Genomic DNA, 13,308 nt, shown 5'->3' on the forward strand with positions numbered 1-13,308 from the left:
TGCAATACACCACAATACTCTGCAATACACCACAATACTCTGCAATACACCACAATAACCCACAATACTCTGCAATAACCCACAATACTCTGCAATAACCCACAATACTCTGCAATAACCCACAATACTCTGCAATAACCCACAATACTCTGCAATAACCCACAATACTCTGCAATAACCCACAATACTCTGCAATAACCCACAATACTCTGCAATAACCCACAATACTCTGCAATAACCCACAATACTCTGCAATAACCCACAATACTCTGCAATAACCCACAATACTCTGCAATAACCCACAATACTCTGCAATACCCCACAATACTCTGCAATAACCCACAATACTCTGCAATAACCCACAATACTCTGCAATAACCCACAATACTCTGCAATAACCCACAATACTCTGCAATAACCCACAATACTCTGCAATAACCCACAATACTCTGCAATAACCCACAATACTCTGCAATAACCCACAATACTCTGCAATAACCCACAATACACTGCAATACCCCACAATACTCTGCAATACCCCACAATACTCTGCAATACCCCACAATACCCTGCAACATCGCCTATGGGGATTTTTAAGTAGCAAAGTTTGGCGCCATTCCACGAGCGTGTGCAATTTTGAAGGGTGACATGTTGGGTATCCATTTACTCGGCGTAACTTCATCTTTCACATTTATGCAAAATAATGAAGAAAAAATACAAAATTTGCTAAATTTTATAACAGAAACAAAGAAAAAAATCTTTTTTTTTTTACAGAATTTTCAGTCTTTTTTCTCTTATAGCGCAAAAAATTAAAAACCCAACGGTGATTAAATACCACCAAAAGAAAGCTCTATTTGTGTGAAAAAAAGGATGAAAATTTAATTTGGGTACAATGTTGTATGACTGAGTAATTGTCATTCAAATTGTGAGAGCACCGAAAGCTGAAAATTGGTCTGGTTATTAAGTGGGTTTACGTGCCCAGTGGTCAAGTGGTTAAGCTACAGCTAATCCTACTAAGTATTCTCTACCTGGATCCACGCTGCCATCCTTACTGCAGTTGCTCTGGAGACACCCTAAGATATTCACCACAAGAAGACCCTCCATTACAGAATCCCATTGCTGCTACAATACTCTGCAGAGCATGAGAGTTCTTCAGTAAAGCAAACGGATAAGTACCATTACTACGTTACATTTATTGCTCTAGAATTACCCTGTTCACATATAGCATTTACTAAGTACTGTATTTGAATCTGGCTCAAGTTTATACTACCGTTGTGCTTGGGATTAGTTATTATGGTTTCATATAACAGTTGTGGCATATCTTAAAGGGACATACACTCTTAAACCATTTAATCTACAGTTGCCTCTCTCAAGTATATGCTACCTGCATACAGTATTCTCATATGCTACGCGCTTGACATTTGTTCTTTATAGTATACGCCCTCCTGGCCTGAAATACTGAACATGTTCACTATACCTTTTTAAAGCTAGGGGTTGAAGGTATACTGTAATACCTCCTCCCTTAGTAGCTCAATGCATTCCTACATGTGAGTGATATGATGTAGTGAACCCCCAAACTCTGATTAGAGTGACGCCTGGGGTCCAGTACTGAAATTCACATTACATCGAGAAGTGCATTGAATTATTTTCCCTACCAGCAGTTGTGGTTCACTCTCGTTCACCGTAGTTTGTGACAGTTGGCAATGAACTTGTCTTGCATACAAATGGCACACAATTGTCAGCAAACAAACATAGTGACATACTACGTGAAATTTCAGCTCTTGAGTGCCACCCTTTTGGAACCTTCTGCTAATGTTGTGTTTGGTGAGCATTGATTCCGAGCATGCGTGTTTGTACTTTGAACTTTGTCTGATGGACTTGTGTACACACAATAGGAAAAATCTAACAACAGACCATTGTCCGTTGAAAATTTAAAAGCCTGCCATCCAACATTTGTCGGCGGAAAGTCTGACAACAATTGTCTGGTGGAGCGTACCAATGGTCGGATTTGAGTCTGTCATCACACAATTCCCATCAGAAAATCCAATCGTGTGTACGAGGCTTTAGAGTCTGCAAAAGACTTGAGATTGGGGCGGAGGTTCACCTTCTAGCAGCACAATGACCCAAAACATACAGCCAGAGCTACAATGGAATGGTTTCGATCAAAGCATATTCATGTGTTAGAATGCCCCAGTCAAAGTCCAGACCTAAATCCAATTGAGAATCTGTGGTAAGACTTAAAAATTGTAGTTCACAAATGCTTTCCATCCAATCTGACAGAGAGTGAGCTAAATTGCAAAGAAGAATGGGCAAAAATGTCCCTCTCTAGATGTGTAAAGCTGGTCGAGACATCCCCAAAAAGACTTGCAGCTGTAATTGCAGTGAAAGATGGTTCTTCAACGTATTGACTCAGGGGGGCTGAATACAAATGCACGCCACATTTTTCGCGTATTTATTTGTAAACAAACATTTTGAAGCATTTTAGAATAATTTTGGAGGAATTGGGCTAGGTTCACAGACTGGGTTGGAAGGCAGAGGGGCAGTAAAAACAAGCGCTTGATCTGCATCTGTTTGAACTCAGCCTTGGGGTTTGCATCCACTTCAAATGTAATATCAGATATGTTCATGAAGTATTCTGGCTTTTCATATTCACCTTTCACCAGGTCGTACATCTCTCCAAAACCTCAGACACCCAAAAAAGAACCGCCTTCCCCTTAGCCAAAACATCTTTCTGGGCTTGAGAGCAACGACCACCCTCTGTGACCCAAACACACACAAAACCAGTCTTTAATTAAAGAGTTAACGGGAGAAAAAAAATCAAACAGCTCCAAAATTACAGATATTAGAGGTGACACCCGCAGGATCATAGTCATCAACTGCAGAAATAGACCCATCAAAGGGAACCTGTTCCATTATACAGACAGAGCAGTGTTTCCAGACTGCCTTACCCGGGGGACTGGAGAACACCATCAATGCGAGGGAAAAACGGTGAGTAACCTCTCTGACCCGTATACTTTAAATGAAATTATGAGATGTCCACAAGTATTACAATGAGCCAGAATCATACTATAAGATGCATAAACAAGTTTCTGTTAGTTTGAGTTTTTGTCCATCCGTCCCCAAAGAATCAAGTCCTTGTTCAAGTATACCAGACTGTTTCTCCCTTCAACTACTCTGAGGCTTTCATACATGTGTGCTGACATTTTGTGGTGGACCCAAAATACTAATTATGGTCACCTTAACTTTCATGGGATGCGTGTGGATTCAGCGCCGCTGATTTACATGTGCGTCACTGCCAGGGGAATCTCTTTTTTTATAGTTTCTCGTGTTTCTGTAGAAATATCTGTTCTACAAAAATGTCCAAACTTTTTACTTGTTACTTGTTATATAGGGCCAGATTCAGGTAGAAGTGCGGCGGCGTAACGGATCGTAGATACGTTACACCGCCGCAAGTTTTCATCGCAAGTGCCTGATTCACAAAGCACTTGCGATGAAAACTACGCCGGCGGCCTCCGGCGTAAGCCCGCGTAATTTAAATGGGCGTGTGCCATTTAAATTAGGCGTGCTCCCGCGCCGGACCTACTGCGCATGCTCCGTTTCGTAACTCCCGCCATGCTTTGCGCGAAATGACGTCATTTTTATGAACGGCGACGCGCGTAGCGCAATTCCGTATTCCCGGACAGCTTACGCAAACGACGTGAATTTTTTAATTTCGACGCGGGAACGACGGCCATACTTTATACAGCAATACGATTGCTGTGTAAAGTTAAGGCACCAAAAACGACGACTAACTTTGCGACGGGAAACTAGACTAGCGGCGACGTAGCGAACGCGAAAATCCGTCGTGGATCGCCGTAACTCCTAATTTGCATACCCGACGCTGGTTTACGACGCAAACTCCCCCCAAGCGGCGGCCGCGGTACTGCATCCTAAGATCCGACAGTGTAAAACAATTACACTTGTCGGATCTTAGGGCTATCTATGCGTAACTGATTCTATGAATCAGTCGCATAGATACTCTGAGAGATACGACGGAGTATCTGAGATACTCCGTCGTATCTCCTTTGTGAATCTGGCCCATAGTTTGTACTTTACATCATTGGTGAACAAGTGTGTTATTCTGAAATTTTGCAGCATATTTATGAAATAACAAATGCTCCACTAATCATTCTCTTTCGCCAACAATCCCCTATCAGAACTTTTGCTGTGCTAATAAAAATAAATTATAATTGTTTTAGGTAAACTTTAAACTGATGTTTTATATCAGTTGATGATATACCTATAATTATATATATATTATATATATATATATATTATATATATATTATATATATATATATATATATATATATATATATATCTCACACACACGTGTATCGCTACCCCCTCAGGAGCCGCTGATTGATTTGGGATCGGTGTATTAAGTTACCTCTATGTAGTGTCTAGGGGTGAAGGCAGTGAGTACAGCAATAATCGAATGTCCAATCTGTAGATGAAGTTATCTGAATGCTTTATTTCTTGGTCCACCACGACCAACACATCAACTTGAGGTAGACAGAATAGGTTGATGAAAGTAGAAAAACCTTGCAGTATCAGGCTTTGGATAAAGAAAGCAGTCCTGCCTTCTATAGTTGCATCAGTATGTCGCCACTCTAGTCGGAGTGGGCGAAGTGCCCCCCGGACAGACCCCTGCCACAGGCCTGGCAGTCAGAGTGTCACTTGAAGGTTCTGGGAGGAACAAGTCTCTGCCACAGACTTGGCTCTGACCAAATGAAGGTGTTGGATGAGACCTCTGCCACAGGCCTAGTTCTGGAGTTGTGAACAACAGAGCGAATCCTCCCAGTAAATCATGTTAGGGTCACCGGTTGACAGTGTAAGTGTACCTGTCAATGTCCGGTCACCAGATCCCCGATGGTTCGTTCAAGCCCTTTTGGATAACCTGCCTCTGGGTTCTCCTCAAGCCGTTCCCCCACCGAACGGCATACAGCCTGGGATCTTCTCAAAAGAAGTGGGGACCCAGTAAGTCACTGGGGCCCCTTGGTAGCATCAGTCCCTCCAGGCCAGGAGGGCCCAGAGTCAGGAACTCTGCGTAGCGACCCCAGGCCAGGTAGGCCATAGTGGTGGGGCCCGTGATGTGCACACACCCTAAAGGTGGGTGCCGCACCCGAAACCAGGAACCTGAGAAGAACCCAGAACAGCTTTCGCCACAGAAATGCCCCGCGAGGGAAAACTCCTCCAATTGGCTGCTGGGAAGAGGCGGCTCTGCCTGGACCTCTCTGGCGCCACCTTTCGCCCAGAGATGAAATTGCATCCCTGGAACGCAGACTGACCCACAGAACAATCCAGATTTGGCGACAGCCAAATTTGACAAAATCAAGAATGAGAGCAACATAACCGTCCTCCCGGTATTTGAGAGCCACCTTGTGGCCGTCATTTGCCTATAGCCCTGGCTCGAAGTATTTAAACGTCTCCATAACTTTATCCCTGACCTGTCTGGTGTGTTCCTTGGCCTTCATGATGCTGTTTGTTCACTAAGGTTCTCTAACAAACCTCTGAGGGCTTCACAGAACAGCTGTATTTATCTATTAATTAGGTGACTTCTGAAGGCAATTGGTTCCACTAGATTTTAGTTAGGGGTATCAGAGCAAAGGGAGCTGAAAACAAATGCACGCCACACTCAGGGCCGTCTTTACCAATCTTTGTTGGGGGCCCATGGTAATTCGCAAATTGGGGTGAGTACACAGAGGACACAGGAGGCTGTATTCCCCAGCTGGCCAGCAGAGAGGGGGTGGGGCCAGGAGCTCCACTGACGCTTTTCCCCTCCCCCATGCAGCCTGTATGCTCGGAACAGAGCGGCTCTGTATATAGATGTCACTTTAGAGGACAGTTATCTGGACAGGAAATCAAATTGTAAAAAAATGAAAACCATCTATCATTTTCCTTCCACTTCACAATTTGTGTTGGTCTATCACATAAAATCCCAATAAAAGACATTTATGTTTTTGGTTGTAACATGACAAAATGTGAAAAATGTCAAGGGGTATGAATACTTTTTCAAGGCACTGTATACAGTATTTTTTGTTGTACTGTAGATCCTCTTGCTTTTTTTGTGAGGCTGTGTGATCCATTGGCAGGGGTCATGTTCGTTACATGCAGAGTGATGAATGACAGATCCTCCCCCCACAGGAACACCTATATTTTGGGGGGCTGGGACACAGTTTTACTGCCCCCCTTAGAGCGGAGCTCCACCCTGAAGTGTATCTTCCGCTCATCGGATTTCTCCCCCCCTCCGGTGCCACGATTGGCACCTTTCGGGGGGAGGGGGGACAGGATACCTGTCTTTGACAGGTATCATATCCCACTTCCGGGAGTCCGGATGCGGCAGTGACATCACCGCGGGGCTCCCTCCTTCTCCTCCCCTGGCCGCCGTGCTAATAGGAGAGAGGAGCGGGACCTCACGCATGCGCAGTAGGGTTCCCGGCGTGAAGCCGAAAGGCTACACTGCCGGGTTCCCTTACCCGCAATGGCGGCGGCAATGTAGCCTTTCGGCTTCACACCGGGAACCCTACTGCCGACATCGCTGGACTCCAGGACAGGGACAGGTAAGTGTGCATTTATTAAAAGCCAGCAGCTGCAGTATGTGTAGCTGATGGCTTTTATTAAGTTTTTTTCCCGGACGTCCTCTTTAATTTACCACAGCAGTCAAAATTATTCTCCATGATGCATCTGTGGGAGGGGGTGCAATACTGCTGCCAAAGGTGACCCATTACAGCGAAATTGTGCGTGCTGCAACTGTTTGCAGTGGTGCAGTCTTTTCAGAGTTAAAACAGGCAGTTGGAGATATAGACCACAGATCGCTTTTTAGAGGGACAGCAAGAGCTTTTACTAAAATAAATGAGTCTCCTGGCTGTACTGCATGGTAGATATACACAAAACACAAAAGTGGCTGGACAGACTTACAAAAGCTTTGTCAGGTAAAATGGATCCTATACACTGTATGTATTTCAACTGTTTGCCTGGAGTTCTGCTTTTATGACAATTTCAAAGTAATGGAACAGACTTGCATTTTATAACAACGTACTGTTTATATTTGCGCCCCATAAAAAACATGTAGTCCAGATGTCCCCTTGCTGTCAAGAACGCTTTAGAAGACAAAAGGAAAAATGTGCTACAATTAGAAATTTGGTCCAGATGCATAAATAGGAAAAATCTTAAAGTGGCATTTTCACTTGAACTGTCATACTCATTTTGCTTATTATAAAAGACTAAGAGCTAGATTCACAAAGACTTTACGTCGGCGTATCTATTGATACGCCGCGTAAGTTGAAAGATGCACCGTCGTATCTATGAGCGCTATTCAGGGAACTAGATACACCTGAATTTCTGCTTCATCCGACCGACGTAAGTCTTAGTACGCCGTCGTATCTAGGGTGCATATTTACGCTGGCCGCTAGGGGCCTTCCATAGATTTACGAGTAGAATATGTAAATGAGCTAGATACGCCAATTCTTGAACATACTTGCGCCTGCTACGCTGTTTACGTAAGACTTACGTCCGGCGTAAAGTTACCCCTGCTATATGAGGCGCAGCCAATGTTAAAGCGGGGGTTCACCCTTAGAGGGCACTTTTCCCCCTTAGATTCCTGCTCGTTTTTACTAGGGGAATCGGCTATTTATTTTAAAATATGTGCAGTACTTACCCGTTTACGAGATGCATCCTCTCCGTCGCTTCTGGGTATGGGCTTCGGGAATGGGCGTTCCTTCTTGATTGTCAGTCTTCCGAGAGGCTTCAGACGGTCGCATCCATCGCGTCACGATTTTCCGAAAGAAGCCGAACGTCGGTGCGCAGGCGCAGTATAGAGCCGCACCGACGTTCGGCTTCTTTCGGCTACGAGTGACGCGATGGATGCGACCGTCGGAAGCCTCTCGGAAGACTGTCAATCAAGAAGGAACGCCCGCTCCCGAAGACCCATACCCGGAAGCGACGGAAGAAGATGCAGCTCGAAAACGGGTAAGTACAGCTCATATTTTACTACAAATAGCCGATTCCCCTAGACCGAACGAGCAGGAACCTTATGGGAGAAAAAAAAAAAATTCATAAATGGGTGAACTCCCGCTTTAAGGTATGGACGTCGGAACAGCCGTCGTGTTTTACGTCTTTTACGTAAGTCGTACGTGAATGGGGCTGTGCGTAGGTTACGTTCACGTCGAAAGCATTGAGCCGACGTATCTTAGGGAGTATATGCGACGTGACACTGAGCATGCGCACGCATGCGCCGTTCGTTCGGGAAGTCATTTACATGGGGTCACGGCTAATTTTACTACAAAACGCCCCCTACCTTCCACATTTGAATTAGGCGGGCTTACGACGGCCTATTTACACTACGCCGGCGCAACGTACGGCGCCAGATCTTTAAGAATACTGTTCTGGGCTCCCTGCTTTACGTTGGTGTAGCGCATATGAGATGCGCTACGCCGGCCAAAAGATGCGCCAAGCTACCTGAATCTAGCTCTATATCTTGAAAATTGAATAATGCGGGGAGCAGGGCTATATTTTTTATAGTGCCATTGGTAGGTGGACATAGAGGGGTTAGAGGAGGCAGCACAAAGCCTCACAATTTTTCCTTACATTATTTCTTTTTTTTTCCAATTCTGTACATTTATGGCTGACTTTAGGAAGTGCACTGTAGGATGTGTGCAGGGGAGGTTGAAAGGAGTCAGAGGTTAAAACTGTTATGGTTCACCTTTAGGTGCAGAGTCTAAGTGACAGCTGGTCTTCACAAGAGCTCCCGATGATGGAGATGAGCCAGGAGCCCTACTGCTTCCAGTTTTCTTTGCTGCAAACTGGCACCAGGTCCCAAGACTTAGGGTCGGCCCACAAAGCAGATGGCTGGAGTGGAAAGCTATTGTGTGGAGTCTTTTCACAAGGCTGCAGACCTGGATCAAGCAAGAGTTGAGAGGGTAGTTAGAGGGTAGTCATGTCCAGGTAGGGGGTCAAAAACAGCTGGCAGACAAGAGAGTAGTAAGGGCCAGATAAGATTAAGCAGGGGGCAGGCGAGCGAGTAGTTAGGGCCAGACAGGGGTCGAAGCAGGTGAGAGCCTAGTCAGCCCCAGGAAGAGGTTAAGGCAGGTGGGAGGGCAGTTAGGGCCAGACAGGGGTCAAGGCAGGTGGCAGGCGGGAGAGTAGTTAGGGCCAGACAGGGGTCAAGGCAGGTGGCAGGCGAGAGAGTAGTTAGGGCCAGACAGTGGTCAAGGCAGGTGGCAGGCGAGAGAGTAGTTAGGGCCAGACAGGGGTCAAGGCAGGTGGCAGGCGAGAGAATAGTTAGGGCCAGACAGTGGTCAAGGCAGGTGGCAGGCAAGAGAGTAGATAGGACCAGACAGGGGTCAAGGCAGGTGTCAGACAAAATAGCAGTTGGGGCCAGACAGGGGTCAAGGTAGGTCGGAGAATAGTCAGCCCCAGAAAAGGGTTGAGACAGATGGCAGGCTAGAGAGTAGTTAGGGCCAGACAGGGGTTGAGGCAGGTAGCAAGCAAAAGAATAGTCAGCGCAAGGAAGGGTTGAGTTGAGGCATGTGGCAGGCGAGACAGTAGTCAGGTTCAGGCAGGGGTCAAAGCAGGCAGCAGGTGAGTGTAACTAGCCCCAGGAAGGGGTCAAGGCAGGTGGCAAGCAGGGCAATAGTCAGGTCAATCTGGGTTGGCAACAGGCAGGCAATTAACAGATAAGAATTGTACTGCTTTCACTTTGGGGTCGCTGGCTATAAGACACAGCAACAGCCATCAGAAAGGAAGATGTTTAAAAACCCTCTAAGCCAGTAAAGATGTCCATCTAGGGTTGCCACCTGTCACTGATTCACCCGAACAGTTCGGGTTTTGAATAATGTGTCCGGGTTTCAGACCACCTGAAACTTGGACACATTATTCAGACCAGACTCTGGCTTCCTAGCAGGGTTGCTGTCTGCAGTTGTCCAAGCCGAGAGTGTAATGTCTTCTCAGGGTTCCCCCTTAAATCAGTGTAGCACCGGATTACTTCCAAGTACCGGTGCTGACAAAATTTAAGGGATGATCAGAGTGTAAGTGACTCTGATTTCAATTTAAATTCTAAAAAGGGTCTCTGTTTCAGCTTGGCTGTGCTGTGGGCCCATTCTGTTGTTGCTGGGGTGTTATACCACCCCAGGGCGACAGGTGGCACCAGTGGATTCGAGGCTTGGGTGCCTCTTGCCAGCAGCCAATCAGGAGGGAGTGTTCTCTCACGGGGCTTGCTGGGAGAGGGTACTTCTGGAACAGACGCCTTTGAGGCAGGGTCTTTTTCCGGTGTGGTACCCACCTTCAGGGTGTCAACACATCACAACGCCCGGCGAAATGGCCTACCAGGCCGGGGTGCGCGTGCTTCGCGGTGCTCCTGGTTCCGTGACCATGATGTTTCGGAACGTTTAAGCTGTGGCGGGGCCCCAGTGATCGACTGGGTCCCCAGTCCTGAGAAGATCCCAAGCGTTGTTCCTTTGAGAGGAAGCTGTTAGGTGGGGAGTTCGCCTGAGGAGAGCCAAGAGAGGCTGGCCTTCCAACAGGGCCTCGACAATCCACCGGGGATCGAGGTAACCAGACACTGAAAGGCTGGACGTTAGTCACCTGTCAGTTGGTACCTAACTGCAAAACTACCTGAAGGAGATCCAGGCGCAAAGTCTACTGAGGAGAATTGTCTCCATGATCTAAATTCTGGGGAGGGTCTGTGGCAAAACACAGAAAAGTACACAAAACCCACTCTGGCGAGAGTGGCGACGAAAACAAAGTGAGTCTGCCGTTTCTCCTACTACTGCATCTTTACCCTTCACTGAAAATTTTATTGTTTTACCTTGTTGGGTAAATAAAAGTGCAAGAAAAAGACATTCCATTACTACGGCTCTCATCAACTACCCTAGATGGCAGAGATAACAGGCCGCCCAAAAATGAACCAGCAGCTCCTTCGGGGGTACCGCTACATCAGCATTCCCAGAGCATCCCTTATGTTAGAGTTCCCAGAGCATCCCTTACATCCGTCTGCAGAGTCCCCCCTTACAGTGTAAAGAAGCTCTGCAAGTTCAGATGTAAAAGGGGAACTCTGTAGACTCTGAAGTAAGAGGGGACTCTTGTGATTAACTTCATATGATTATAAATTATAAACTATATGTACAGCATAGTATATACTATAAAAAAATTGCTGTGCACTGCTAAAATGTTTGGGTCTGACTTGAAGAAAAGGTGGCAACCCTATGCCCAGCATCAGGGACGCACACCAATGCACGTGCACTAACACCAATGCACACATATTTGCGCTTACAAACATGACCAGCTATTAGGTCACCAGCCTGTGGGTGGGAAACTCCCACAGAGAGTAAGGACTGGCATTGTCTCTGGCTGTACATACATGGATCCCAGAAGTATTGTACCATTAACCCTTCGTTCTTTGGTTTTGTGATCTCTACTGTTGAAAATTATCTCTACAAATCAAGCAGACCCCATGGTTTCTACAACAGTGCACTGGACAGTACAAGGCAACTTCAAGTCGCTTCCAGGACAGGAGGCTTTCCAGTGGCCAATCAAAACAATCAGCTCTGTGGGAGGGAGGGGGTTTGCCTGAGAAATGTATGTTATCTTCCTGTATTGTTGCTTCAGACAGTGATCAGACTTCTGAGGCAACTTCCATTGAAATCTATGGGTACAAGTTGCCTACAAGTCGTATTGAAGTAGTACAGGAACCTTTTCTGAAGTCGGAGCTACTTCAGTAGTGTGTATTAAGACGGCTCTCATTCACTTCAATGGATTTTCTCAACCACACGACTTTGGACGACTTGGGGAGACTTCAAGTTGGATCCCAGGTTGCCCCAGTGTGAACCGGCTCTAACTCTTTGAGTGCTCTTTTTTGAAAAACAACATTACACAAAGGACAGAGCTGGTAGAAAAGAGTGTCTCTTTGAAAGAATTATATTTAAAGCGGGGGTTCACCCTTAGAGGGCACTTTTCCCCCTTCGCTTCCTGCTCGTTATTACTAGGGGAATCGGCAATTTATTTTAAAATATGTGCAGTACTTACCCGTTTACGAGACGCATCCTCTCCGTCGCTTCCGGGTATGGGCTTCGGGAATGGGCGGTCCTTCTTGATTGACAGGTTTCCGAGAGGCTTCCGACGGTCGCATCCATCGCGTCACGATTTTCCGAAAGAAGCCGAACGTCGGTGCGCAGGCGCAGTATAGAGCCGCACCGACGTTCGGCTTCTTTCGGCTACGAGTGACGCGATGGATGCGACCGTCGGAAGCCTCTCGGAAGACTGTCAATCAAGAAGGAACGCCCGCTCCCGAAGACCCATACCCGGAAGCGACGGAAGAAGATGCAGCTCGAAAACGGGTAAGTACTGCACCTATTTTAATATAAATAGCCGATTCCCCTAGACCGAACGAGCAGGAAGCTAAGGGGAGATTTTTTTTTTTTTTTTAAATGGGTGAACTCCCGCTTTAAAGACAGCCCTGGCTGTGGTATAATGTGCAGTCATAATCTGACCCCTGAAATTAGGAGTCTCCTTTGATCTCACATGAGAGTCATTTGTATTGTGGACTTACTCAGCACCATCTGCAAAAGTGTTTATACTCATCTCTCCTCCAGTCTTTATTGTAGTGTAGAGCTAGAGCCTCTGGGAGAATCTTCACAACCCCCACCATGAGCTGTGTTCCATCCACTAGCCCCTATATCACCACTGTGTACTAAGGTGATGTAGGGGCCAATGGGTGGAACCACAGCGCCCAGCAGGCACCAGAAATCTGAGACACCATGTAAGAGATGGGTATATTCTGCCAGTAAATGTACCTCTGCATTAAAGGAACCAGCAGCAGGACAAGTATTAACCATCTTTTTTTGCATGCAGTGGCCCCGATTCAGAGAGCAATTGCGCCTGCGTAACCATAGTTACGCAGCGCAATTGCTTACTTGCGCCGGCGTTACAAATGCTCCCGATTCAGGAACATCGTAACGCCGACTGCAGCCTAAAATCTGCGTGGCATAAGGCTCTTATGCCACGCATATCTTAGGCTGCATTCTTGCGATGGCCGCTAGGGGGCGCTCCCATTGTGCTCAGTGTATAGTATGCAAATTGCATACTAACACAGATTCACAATGTTGCGCGAGCCCTGCGTACGCAAGTTACGTTGTTTCCGTACGGCGTGTTTAGCGTAAGGCTGCCCCTTCTAATAGTAGGGGCAGCCAATGCTAAAGTATACCCGTCGGTCCTGCGTCGCGAAATTTGAATTTCACGTCGTTTGCGTAAGTGATTCGTGAATGGCGCTGG

Source organism: Rana temporaria, chromosome 9 (genome assembly GCF_905171775.1).
Source record: "Rana temporaria chromosome 9, aRanTem1.1, whole genome shotgun sequence".
NCBI classification, from domain to species: domain Eukaryota; kingdom Metazoa; phylum Chordata; class Amphibia; order Anura; family Ranidae; genus Rana; species Rana temporaria.